The sequence below is a fragment of the Diabrotica undecimpunctata genome, chromosome 2 (assembly GCF_040954645.1).
Source record: "Diabrotica undecimpunctata isolate CICGRU chromosome 2, icDiaUnde3, whole genome shotgun sequence".
In the NCBI taxonomy this organism is placed as follows: domain Eukaryota; kingdom Metazoa; phylum Arthropoda; class Insecta; order Coleoptera; family Chrysomelidae; genus Diabrotica; species Diabrotica undecimpunctata.
In genome coordinates, this window is record NC_092804.1 from 8,227,580 (window position 1) to 8,240,660 (window position 13,081).

General features: G+C 32.6%; 1 protein-coding gene and 1 long non-coding RNA gene across 2 annotated transcripts in view; one reads left to right on the top strand and one right to left on the bottom strand.

The window, feature by feature from the left end:
• Window positions 1–9,881, bottom strand: part of LOC140433165 (uncharacterized) — a 48,614-nt gene extending 38,733 nt beyond the window's left edge. The window contains exon 1 of the long non-coding RNA XR_011949880.1: window positions 9,611–9,881. This is a non-coding gene — a long non-coding RNA (uncharacterized lncRNA). The remainder of the gene's footprint in view (window positions 1–9,610) is intronic.
• LOC140433605 (fibronectin type III domain-containing protein 4) overlaps window positions 1–13,081 on the top strand; it is a 220,528-nt gene that overhangs the window by 56,264 nt on the left and 151,183 nt on the right. The window lies entirely within an intron of this gene.

Genomic DNA, 13,081 nt, shown 5'->3' on the forward strand with positions numbered 1-13,081 from the left:
CGGTACACTGTCATATGCTTTTTCCAAATCTATTAAAGCTATATATATGAGTTTCTCTATTTCTCTGCACTCGTTTTTCCATTGCAATTTTTAATGTGAAGATATTATCCATAGTGGAGCGTCCGGCCCTAAATCCCGCTTGTTCTTCGGGTTGTTTGTCTTTGATATCATAAAGTTAAATACAAAATTTTATGTTCAACAATAATATGGAGTACCTATATTAAATTGTTATCGCCCATAAATAAATAAACTTAATTTCTTTCCTATCTTACGAATTGGATTTTTTTTTCAATAAGCCCAAATACATTACAAAACAGAACAGCGACTGGAAAAATTGATCTAAATAAAACATAGAGCTTTCATTTGATTTTAAAAAACTAGCTTGTTAAATTTAGTAAAGGAAAATAAGCGTGTTTTAAATTGTTATGAAAAACCTCACGTCTCCAATTAAAAAACTGGGGATCTTTCACCTATCTTGGTATCCTGCGTCAAGATTAGGCTCAATTACCAATTTACTAAAATAAATGTAAATATGTGTACCTTTTGTATAAGTTGATTCTCAGTAAAAAAGTTGGTTGTCAAACTGGAATATAAAGATTCGTAATTTCTTATTAAACCAAATTTGACAACTTACTTGCTTACTTGTTTTTACTTGCTTACATCCTAGCAATGTTGCAGTGCCCAAATTATTCTTCGCAAATGACTATCAGATGGTTTTACAGCACTTAACAAAGCGATTACTGCCTTACATTGTACAAATAAAAGATTCAACAGATATTTTGATAAGCAAATTCTGTATAAAACCTATACCATATTAAATTGCCATTATTAAGTACTTAAATTTCAGACTACCAGATAGTTTTACAGCACTTAACAAAGAGATTACTGCCTTACATTGTACAAATAAAAAATTCAACAAATATTTTGATATCCAACACACCCTTAATCCCTCGACCTTAAAATCCCTCAAATAACACACATTGTAAACCGCTATTCTGGTTATTTATTGGTTTATTATAAAGTGTAAAGGAAGTTTGAAATAAATTTAATATTTAATATAAATGTAAATATAACGTAAGTAATAAATAAATTTTCTTTTAATGTAAAGTGTTAAAATATTAAAATAAAATAATTATATAATATTTCTTATAGTCTATTACTATTCTTGCCTTCTATTTCCCGTTCCTCATGTCCTTTTCATTTAATTCAAAGAAGCCGAGGAATTGCGGCTAAAGAAAGTAAAAGCTATGTATGAATATCGATAACTAATTTCGAAAACTTTCATTTGATTTTAAAAAAACTCGCTTGTGAAATTTAGTAAAAGAAAATAAGTATGTTTTAAATTGTTATGAAAAACCTCACGTCTCCAATTAAAAAACTGGAGATCTTTCACCTATCTTGGAATCCTGCGTCAAGATTAGGCTCAAATAACAATTTAACACCAAAAACAATATATATTATTAAATAAAGTATATAAAGAAATCTGATTTAAAAAAAAATTGAGTGTACGTGAAGGGTTGATTAAGTAAGGGTGTTTAAAACATTAACTGTCGCTTTATTTATAAATAACGTTGGAATTTACCCACATTACGAATTTACAACTAACTTTGCATAGAAACAAACAATATAAGACAAACCCTTTAGGTAAAGGATCAATCAAAAAGGATGCAATTGCAAAGAATTCAAATTATCCATAACCACAAAATTAGACTTCCCTCCATGGCTTACCCCCTTATCTATTACCGATTTAACTTTAACACAGTACCCAAAAAATACGAAAAATCCTAAGCTTATCGTTAATGCATTCAAAGAAATTATGGTATCCAAATCACCACAGAATATACACAGATGCATCAAAAACTGAAAATGGCCATTTCACAAATCAAAATTACAAATATGCCATTAAATATAAGAAATGAAATGCACTACACCATATAAATAAAAAAAGTTACATAATATCTGGATACCTTCACACATTGGCATTAAAGACAACGAGAAAGTTAATCAATTGCCATTAATCCATCAGAAATGAAAATGTTCCAGAAATTACTGAATATCCCCACACCGACCATAAACGACAGTCCATGAATCATATTACAAAATTTATGGTAAATTTGTGGTAAAAAGTGCAATGCTTTTTCTTGAATTTACTTACAGTTTGTCAATGTCCTTTATTAATTTATATTTAAATGGGAATAAGCCACAATTAAAGGTTAAAATACGTTTATTGACGTTTCAGTTTCCACTTCGGAAATCGTTCTCAAAATACAAACATTAGTGTTTGTATTTTGAGAACGATTTCCGCAGTGGAAATTGAAACGTTAATAAACGTATTTTAACCTTTAATTGTGGCTTATTCCCATTTAAATATAAATTAATTTAAAATGCCACAAGAAAATAGCTTCAGAACAATATAATGTCCTTTATATTATTGCAAAATAGATTTACTTACTGGATTGGAAAGATTAATTAATAAATGTAAATATGTATTACCTTTTGTATAAGTTGATCGCAAGTAAAAAATGTGGGTTAAAACTGAAATATAAAAGATTCGTAATTTCTATTTCTAAATTTGCTTACTTGTTTTGGGTCAGTTAGTTTTACTTAAAACGGGACAGCTTCATTTTAATATGTAATATTAGATAAACCCTGGCTTTGGGTTACATACTTAATACAGATAGTGAAATTTGCGCTAGAAATGAAGAAATTGCTCAATATAAAAAAAGAGGAAGAAAAAATGCCTTTTTTGTATTCCGATTTAAATGCTTTCATTTGTTTAGGATATTTTCGCCAATTAGATATCGCTTAAATTATTCCTCTAATACTTGTCCAGGAGCTTCTTGAATAGCTCTATCGGGAGTAAAGCCTTTTCGTTTTTCATTTGTTTCTGGCTATTTTTAATTTCTGCAGTGGTTATAGTCATTACTGTGCCATTGAGTAAAATTAGTGGGCTTTTGTTTCCCAAAATTGTTTCCTGTCCTCTGATATTCCTTTCATATATGTGATTCAATCAACGAAATGTCTTCATATTAATTATGTTCCTTATTCTAAAGTATTTTACTAGTTTTCATGCTTTACTGACTTAAATGGTTGCCTTACAGTTATTTATTTTGGATCATCTCTTATTATTATTGCTTTATTTGTTGCTTTTTTTACCTCTTTTAAGCTGTTACAGTCATTAGTATTAGAATTTGTATTTCACCCTTTTGCATGGATTTTGAAGACAATGCTTTTCGAAATAGTCTGCAAAACAGGTAATAAAAATCTCAATATCTTTTTAAAAACAGTTTTGCAGACATACTTCAAAAAGCAATTAATGTTTGTAATATAAAACCTGAAACCACATGAAAAAATAATAGATATTTTGAAAAAAAAGTTAGATAATATTTTGGTATTTTTAGTTACTCTTATTCATGCATATCATCGATATTAAAGAAATACGAACAAGAAATAAAGTAGCGTGGTAGTAAGAAATGATCTATTTAATTATGCTGCGGTATCACAGAGATAATATACCTCTATATACAGAAGGAAAAAGGGACGTCCAGTTAACTTGAAGTTACATAAAATGAGAGAGCTAGAGAAGATCATGCCCTAAAGCAAACAATAGATAACACAAGAAATGAAGTCAGTATGAGGTAGATATATTAAAATTGTATGACATATAACAAGTGCCTGAAACAAATGAGAAGCGTTAAAAAGCCCTATAGAAGACGGTGAAACAACCAATATCGCGAGACGTCCCTGGACATCGGTTACTCGAATTTCATAACATACAAATATCTGTTTGAATTTGCCGACGGACGAAATATCGATAGACTCGACTCTACCTGTTTTTATCATATAATATAATATTTTAACTATGGTGTTATTAGTTTATTATCGACCTTTTTCCCGACCACCTATGAGGTAAAGTCAGTTTTTAATAATAATTTAATTTATTTAATTTCAAAAGGCGTTTTTCAGCTATTGTTTTTTTCATTTTCTTTGATGGTGTAAGCTGCGATTCAGGATCCAATTCAGTATCGAAGATGAATGTTTGCGAAAGAACGGAAGTTATAATTGGCGTTATTTTAGAATTTTTCGATTAATTTTAATATTTCCATATATCACTACAGGTTTAACCAGAACAATTCAATGAAACTTATTATACACATTACACACTATATTACATTTCTTCGTGAATAAAGTCGGGTATGATGTTGATTTTAAGTAAAAAAGTGAAAGAATCAAAATGTAAACTAGATTCAGAATTTCTAATAAACAGATTGATACTTTTACTCGCTTACTTGTTTTGGGACATTTTATTGAAAATAAGATAGAAGTCAAAAACTAAATTGCGAAGTGTTCCTCCATAAAAGAAATAGTTATATAGTGATAGTGATATAGTGGTTGCTGCTACCAAAATCATGTTTGTTTTGTTGAATGCCTTGCTTGCCTTACTAGAAGAAACATACATAGATGGAAGGCACATAGCCTCATAGAGCGTCGTTTAAAGATATTTATCTTCCTTCCGATATTCGAATTTGCAGAAAAGCTCGCCCTTTGTCGTGAAGTACTTTAATTATAATGATTTTTGCAATTTTACAAAATTGAAGTATTATAGCAGTATCCGTATTATCCATTCGATGTTTGAAGTATGATATCAGTGGCCAAATTAAGTGCAAATTAAACTTTTCAGACCTCCTATCAGGTATCTCTGCGAAAGAAACTGTGAATAAGAGATCTGATATTGCCTAATGAGGAAAAAAGTTATAGTATCACTGTCGTAATCTACGTATAGCGTTTTTCACTTATGAAGAAAATATAACGGGACAAACTGTGGGTACTTACTGGAAAAACGAATTGGCATCTTTTGAACGAAAGGTCAAATATTTCGTGGAACGGTCCTAGTAAACATTAAAAAAATTATCGCTATGGCGATGTTTGTAAAAACAACAGACAGGACCAGAGCCATGGATTTTACTAAACCAATAACCTTTGGCCTAGGTACTGTACGTTTACACAACCCGTTTACACAACCCGTTTACGCAACTGGTTTCTTCATTTCATTCGTTGTAACTACTATTACATCTTTATCACAGTATATGTATATTAAAAAATAGAGACACTGTATACACTGTATATTTTTGTCTGACTGCACGTTGTGGAGCTGTACTTTGTTGATGCTAGTGTAAAAACGATGAACGGCAATCGAAACAATGATTTTTCTAAAACATCAATCTTTGCCCCAACCGCCGTTAACCGTTTTTTACATTTTTTTTTTATTAGAAAAAGGTGTCGCATCCACCAAAAGGTTATTAGCGACGGAACAAAATATAAATAACAAAGTTAAACACCTACAGATTGTACAAAATGTTTAAGGATCTGAGATAATTCACTATATTATCACAGGAACAGTTTTGACGTAGAGCCTGTGGTAGAGCGTTTGGGATCTTGTAGCGCTGTCTTTCTTGGTCATATTTACTACGAATTGTTAAAGTGTTCGACTGTTAATCGGACGTTACACTGATCACATATAGGTGGATTTTTCTTTGTAAAAAGGTAATAGTGCGTTAATCTGGTATGTCCGAGACGTAAACGCGCAACCGCAATTTGTTCTCGTCTATTGCGCGACGATGGAAACCACTGAGACACAATATTTTTGATTTTATTTAGATTGGAATTAGTTTGAGACCACTCATTTCGCCACAAACACAACACAATATTTTTAAAATAAGCTTTTAAGTCACTGGAAACACACTTGTCTATCGGCTCCAACAAATCACTTGAAATTGCCTCTCGTGCAGTCCTGTCAGCTTCTTTCTTTCCTGTTATTCCGACGTGTGAGGGAACCCATGAAAAATTGGACGCTTCTTCTATGTTCATGAGCTTGCGAAAATTGGTATATTAGCAACTTTTCAAAATGTTGTTTCGGAAAAATGTGTTTTAATGAATTTAGAGAGCTAAGGGAATCTGTTATGTTCAGGGCTTTTGTGAGTGTAAGCTCGTTAAGAAGAGTTATAGCACGGTATATGGCATATTCAGATAAAAGAAGCTGTAGCATAGGGAAACGATGGAAAAATTCATCAATGTTCCTTTGAAGTATCGAGTTGAATGTTAATAGATTCGGAGTTATATGATACTCAACAATTGTCTACAGAAGAGTTAGGTACTATCTAAGTCAGAAATCTCTTTTCCTAGATGGTTTTGTAGTTTCTTTTAAAGTTGAAACTTGCTTTTTGTAGATCTATCATTTGCATATTGATAGCTGCTTTAGAGCTGCAAGATGGAGTAAACCATATCAGTTGTTCATTCTTTAACGACGCTAATAGTGTCGGGGGAGCCTTGGACATTATTAATCAGTAAGGACAATTGGTGGTAATTTAAAACGAATGGTGGGGTATAATTATGAAATTCAATGAAATTTTGAAGAGTTTCCCGTGTAGATCGGACTTTAGCTGAGCGCGGGTTTTTTGGTTTAGAGCGTTTTAGAGGTTTTGCAAACAGATTTTCTGATGAAATTGCTGAGTCTAGAGGAGGCGTGTCGATCTCACCAATACTGTGTTTTATGGAAGAACTTGATTTTTCGCAATTGCTATTAGAGTTTTCACTTAGATGCTGTAGCTTGGTTGGCTCCATGGTTAACATTTGCGGCTATATTCAGCTTGAACTTTCGTTAAAGTAAACCTTAATCGAAGTATGAATTACCGTTTTTTTTATTTTTTAATTATTGCCACAAAAAAATAAATAAAACATCAAATTGGGAAGCAATGTGTCAGCTAACAAAAAATATTTCAAAAGTTGCGTTTTTTTTTTTATGAAATACACTTTACATCAAATAAATTTCGAAAAAATCGACAGTAGGGAGTTTAGGAGAGTCTATAAAAACCAAAAAATGTCGTTAAAGGACTTTTCATCAGCCGCCATGTTTTTCCAAATGATTTAGAGCCTGTATTACTCTTACATATTCCATAAGAAAACCGGTTCGTTTTTCCTTTTCCTACAGGTATTATTTACCTGTTATGGCAGTTTATTTTTTTCAATAACTAGACTATCTTTGATATGTTTTATATGAATTATCTATATTATTTAAATTACTAACCTAACCTAACGTGTTTATTAACAAAATGTCTGTTCGAAAACAATGGCTGACACTATTTTTTGATGAAAAGTCCTATTGGTACACGGGGCAAAAAGGTTTGGTAAACTCGAGTCAAACGTGGTAAAAAAAAAAAGCAGGAACGTGAAAAAAATTCATAATACAATTTTAAGAATTTTTAGTATTGCTATTACGATTTAGAGCATAATAAGCATAAGTAATACAGAGCATAAAACCTGAAGATTGGGAAGAGTATTTCAAAAAACTTTACTTTTGGTAGAGAATAGAGTCGAATTTCAAGAACATAGAAATCAAAACCAAAATAGAATTTCAATAGTCGGCTCGCCAATAAGATTAACAACAGAGGAAATTAAAAATATATGTAAACAGCTGAAGAGGAACAAAGCACCCGGACCAGGGGATATACCCGGAGAATTGTTTAAGTATGGAACGAACAAATTGTACGAATGTCTTCGACAACTATTTCAATAATGCATAAACACAAGCGAAATCGCTTCGGAATGAAAGATATCATACCTCAGTACTATACATAAACTCAGGGTGATAAAAATAATTGTGAAAATTACCGAGGAATAGCTGTAACGGGGCCTATGAGTCGAATATATGGAAAGGTTTTAAAGAACCGAATCGAGAGAGAATACTTAGATTGCGAAGCAGAAGAACAAGCAGAATTTCATACGGGTCGATCCACTATTGACCACATTTTCTTCTTAACCCAGATAATCGAAAAAAAGATGGCACAAAATCAAGAGATTCAAAAGCCTACGACAGCAGTCCACTGAAGAAGTTGTGACAATCAATGAAAAGCACGAATATTAATATATAATTAATAAAAGTCGTCAAAGTGCTATACAACCAACCAATAACAAAAACAAAAGCAGGGACACAAATAACAACAGGATTTATAACATCAAAAGGACTAAATCAAGGATGTTGTCTGTCTTCCACTTTATTTAAAATATACATCGCTATACAGTGCTTTAAAAAGATGGAAACAAAAATGCAAGACAACGGGGATGCCGCTCACCAAGACTATGGTATATACGTTCAACTTTGCAGACGAGCAGCAATAATGGCTCAAGATTATGACAATTTAAACTATATGGCACAAAAATTAATTGAAGAGTATGATATATGGGGTCTATAAGTAAATAAAAAAAAACCGAATACCTGTGCATTTGAGTAGAACAAAAAGATCTCATATTAGACGATAACACCACGATCAAGCACTGCTGTGACTACAAGTATCTAGGTATCACTATTTTACAAGATGGAACATTAGACAAAGCCATAAGAGAGAGAAATACGTCAGGGAGAAAAGCCATCACAATGTTTTAACAGCATTTTATGGGACCAATCCATCAGCAAAGAAAATAAAAAGAGGATATATGAGACTTTAGTAAAAAGTATCACTTTATACAGCTAAGGTATGGCCACTGAAAGAAAGAAAGAACACTGGCAATGGAAATGGATAAGAGCCGCATTAAGATCTAGAAGAGAAAGGATTACCAACGAACGCATTAGAGAAATAATGGGAATCAAACGAACAATCACAGATGACTTAACAACAAAACAACTTATCTGGTTCGGACACACATACAAAGAATGGATGAATAACGAATACCAAAAAAAATATTAAAATGGCAACCAGAAGGAAAGAGAAAACTAGGTAGACTGAGAAAAAGTTGGAGCGAAGGAATAAATAAATAACTGAGACATTGTCATAGAAGAAGACCTATGGAACAACCGGACTAAGTGGCGATTGGAAGTCGGAAAACGACGGAGAACGTTATAAACCGACAAGTAGTAGTATTACGATTTAAGATACTGCAATGGAAAGACTTATTTAAGATTTTAAAATACAACGGATTAAACTAACGAAAAGGAAAAAAATCAAAAAACTAACAAAAGTTACAAAAAAGATTGTCAGACAGGTCTGATTAATAAACTAGTTGACACAAAATATTGGAGAACACGCCTTTAATAATTAAAACCTAAAAAATCTCTACTTAAAGATAGAGTTACAAAATAATAAACTATATAATAAACTAAAATCTATTGTTTTCATAAAAAGTAATAATGTAATTAGCTGGCCATGCATGAACACTGCATATGAATATACAGGCAATGAGAAATATTAGTAGGAACACAAAAAAATAAACAGATCATTTAAAATGTAATATAATAAAATAAAAATTATTAATTTTATTATAAATATTCTGAGTCTTAAACCAAAAAAAAGAAAATTACTACAATATCTAAACTAGTTTTTGATTCAAAATTCAGAACTTGAAATAAAAAAAATTGTGCATAAATTGTCAATCAACTTTAAAAAATAAAAAAAATATCCTAACAACAGAAAGACCTATTAAAAATGAAATAAAGTGATATACTTATGTGTTGATCCCTCTAAAAAATATGGTCAGATACAAATAATTTCCGACTAATATTAGGTACCTGAATCATTTAAAAAAATACTAGATTTAGGAGAATCATTTAAAAACTTACGTGTATGTCGTCAGTTAATAGACACTTCTACACTATTTCTTCATTTTGTCGCACTATTAATTTTAAAAAGTTCGTTTTAGAAATTAAGGTTTACACGCGAAATGGATTTTTCGAAAAACTGCGAGATGCCACAAGATCACTTCAACGAAAATACTTATACAAGAAAAACCAAAGTGTGTCTTCCACACATTAAACGCTAAGAACCAGATTAGGTTAGGTTCAATATTCAATATGAATAGGCCCACCGAACCACCCTTTAACTTGACCTAACAGAGCTTCTAATGTCGCTGCAAAAACCGGGCGCGAAAAGGAAAGTGCAAGTCTGTATCCAGGTCTTAAATGAGTCTAGGATATGTGGAGTGATACCGAGCCGTCCAATAAAAAGAGTTGTGCCAGATTCCTCTGGACTATTAGCCAATCAAATGCAAATAAAGAAATTGACTGATTTAACTGATTTTTGGTACTTTAGTACGGATAGTGTGTTAAAACAATTTGTCAAATTTAATTTTATTAGTGTAGTAAGAGGGTACGATCACTATTCAGATGAAATTTACATCAATGAATTCTGCTTCACTTACTGATGATTGTACACTGATTCTTATTCTCTGGAAAACGCTTTTTTTTATGTAATTCCTATTTAAAATATGTCCCAACATTATAATATATACCATGTCACAAAAAATGATACTAATAGCAACTGTTTCATATGCTCAAGAAGGATAATTCTATCCTAAACTCTATTTCAACCCAGTGTTTTTTTAATGTTAATTTTGCGCTGCGCCAAGCATGTGTATATAGGTTCTGTTGCTTCTATTTGTTAGATAGTAGATTAGAAGCACTATTATGTATATTTTCATTATATTTAGTGCGCACCCATAGTTTGTAAGTGGTAATGATTCTGCTCCATAGTGAGTACAGAAAACATACATTGGTCAAAGATTTTCCTTTTGAGGCATATGGGTAGATCCGATTTAAATACATAGTTTAATTTACCAAACGCTGTCCAGGCTAATCCTATGCAATTTGGGAGCTCACATGTGTGGTTACCTCTGCCTAACATATGTCTTAAGTACTTATACGGTGCAGTCTGCACAATATCCGTTCCATCAAAAGCAATATTTAGATATTTAGCATCAGATTGGTCATTATTTGCGTCTTATTCATATTAATATTTAGTTCGACTTCCAAGAAAGCGTGATATAATTTTTCCAACGTTATTATTGCCTAGAAATTCCCTAGACAATTCCCTAGAAAGAAATTCTAAGATAGAGGAAGCAAGATCTGCATTTCAAAAAATGGCTAAGCTATTCAAATGCCACGATTTATCAGTACCCATAAAAACCAGGTTACTACGATGTTACATCTTTCCTATACTGTTGTACGAAGTTGTTTCGTGGACTCCCACAGACGCTACCTGTAAGCAAATTGAGGTTTTTAAATGTAGCTTTATCGTAGAATACTGAAGATATCCTATACCGACCACATTACTAAATAGGACGTTTTAATAAGAATGCAACAAGAAAAAGAATTGTTAAGCACAATAAAAACAGTCAAAATTGAATACCTCATGAGAAACAGCAAGAGATATGGGTTGCTGCAATTAATTCTTCAAGGAAAAGTAGATGGAAAAAGAGGACCAGGAAGACGAAGAATGTCCTGGCTGAAAAGTCTACGTACATCGTTCAACAAAACAGCCACAAATCTTTTCAGAGCCGCAGTTTGCAAAATACAAATTGCCACGATAGTCGTCAACATCCGAAATGGATAGGCACTACAAGAAGAAGATTATTGCATCATCCATACGATTGGCTATAAGTACGATGTCATTTGCGATTTTCAAATGACTGAGCTTCTCTACATACTGCCACAAAAAGAGTTGGTCTTAAAATAAATTTTTCAAAATCACAATTTATGACAAATTTAGTCCACAAAAAAAACATCTCAGTAGAAGACAAAGATATTGAGCCAGTTGACTCCTATAAATACTTGCGCCATGAGATCAGAATAAGTCGAGACAACTTTGGAATGGAGACCCCGAATACAAGCTAACAGAAATAGAGGTCCACCCCCAACGAGATGGACAGATGACATAAAAAGAGTGACTACAAATTGGATTCAGATGGCGCAAAATCGGACAAGTGGAAAAGCATGCGAGAGTCCTATGTTCAGCAGTGGACGTTAGAGGCTAGTTGATGATGATGATGATGATGAGCTTCTCTCCATTTATGTTGATACCATGCTCGTTCAGATGTGCCTTCCTACAAGTATGTTCTAAAAGTGTTGTTAATAGCTTGGGAGAGACGGTATCTCCTAGTCGTATTCCTCGCTGTATAGAAAATATATTTGTTTCTTGTTCAGATGTCTTGTTCAGAGTGTTCCTCTTTTATTTTCTACTGTGAAGGGTCCACATTAAGACTTGTTTTGGGAGACGTTCTTCAGACATTCTCTGTACATGACCGTAAAATCTGAGTTGTTGGGTACCAATATCGTCTATTATTGTAGCATTTACAAATTGGTATTCCTTGGTATATATTGACATCCCCTCGTATGTGTTAAGATACCAAATCTTTTTTGCGTCGCGAGTTGATATGAAAACATTTAAAGTTTGTTTATATCATGGACGCATATTCGTTGATATTTTTCTTTGATTTAAGCCGCTCGATACTGCGTTTCAAACAAACATCCATTTAGATCGCTGAGAAGGTTTCGCCGGAAAAATAACTGCAAACTGCGACACTCTCGCTGAGGCGTGATCAAGAGTGGTCTGCTTCAGTGTTTGTCCAAATTTGAAATGTTTTTTCTTTTTGTGTCCCTTTTTATGGAAAATAAGTAAGTATCCATTTGTTTCATTTTTTTGTAGTTGCCCCAATTCAATCCCCCTGTTTCATTCACTTATCTACGACCCAGCTACTCCAAATAAACCCTGAAAGCCGTTCGCATAAGTATCATTTATTTTGCTTGCCCTATCTCCACCCTAGTAACTTCTGTCCCAATTTTCAACCCCTTATAGCAATACCCTATGTGGTAGGCAAAATATTTCGTTGCACGTATGCTTTACTTTCACAATTTCTCTTATTCTGTTGTTCGTTACTCTTCCTAGTCTAGATTTTCCAGCTAAACGTCTCCAGAAATCGTAGGTAATTATACTTTTAATGATTGTGTTATATATCTTGTGCTTGTTATTATTAGAGATTGATTGATCCCAAAGGATACTATTGAAAAGGGAAATTGCTTTTCTTGCTTGGTCGTTTTTCTCCTCAATTGTGTAGTCTACGTTCACTTCTTTTGTGATGATCGTACCTAAATATTTATATGTGTTGCAATGTTTGATAACTTCTCCATCTTCCAATATGAGGTCCTGTTGTTCCCGCCCATACACATATACTCGGTTTTTTGGAGATTGATTTCAAATCCCCATTTTTATACTCCTCAATTAATTTTCGAGTCATGTACTCAATATCTTCATAATTT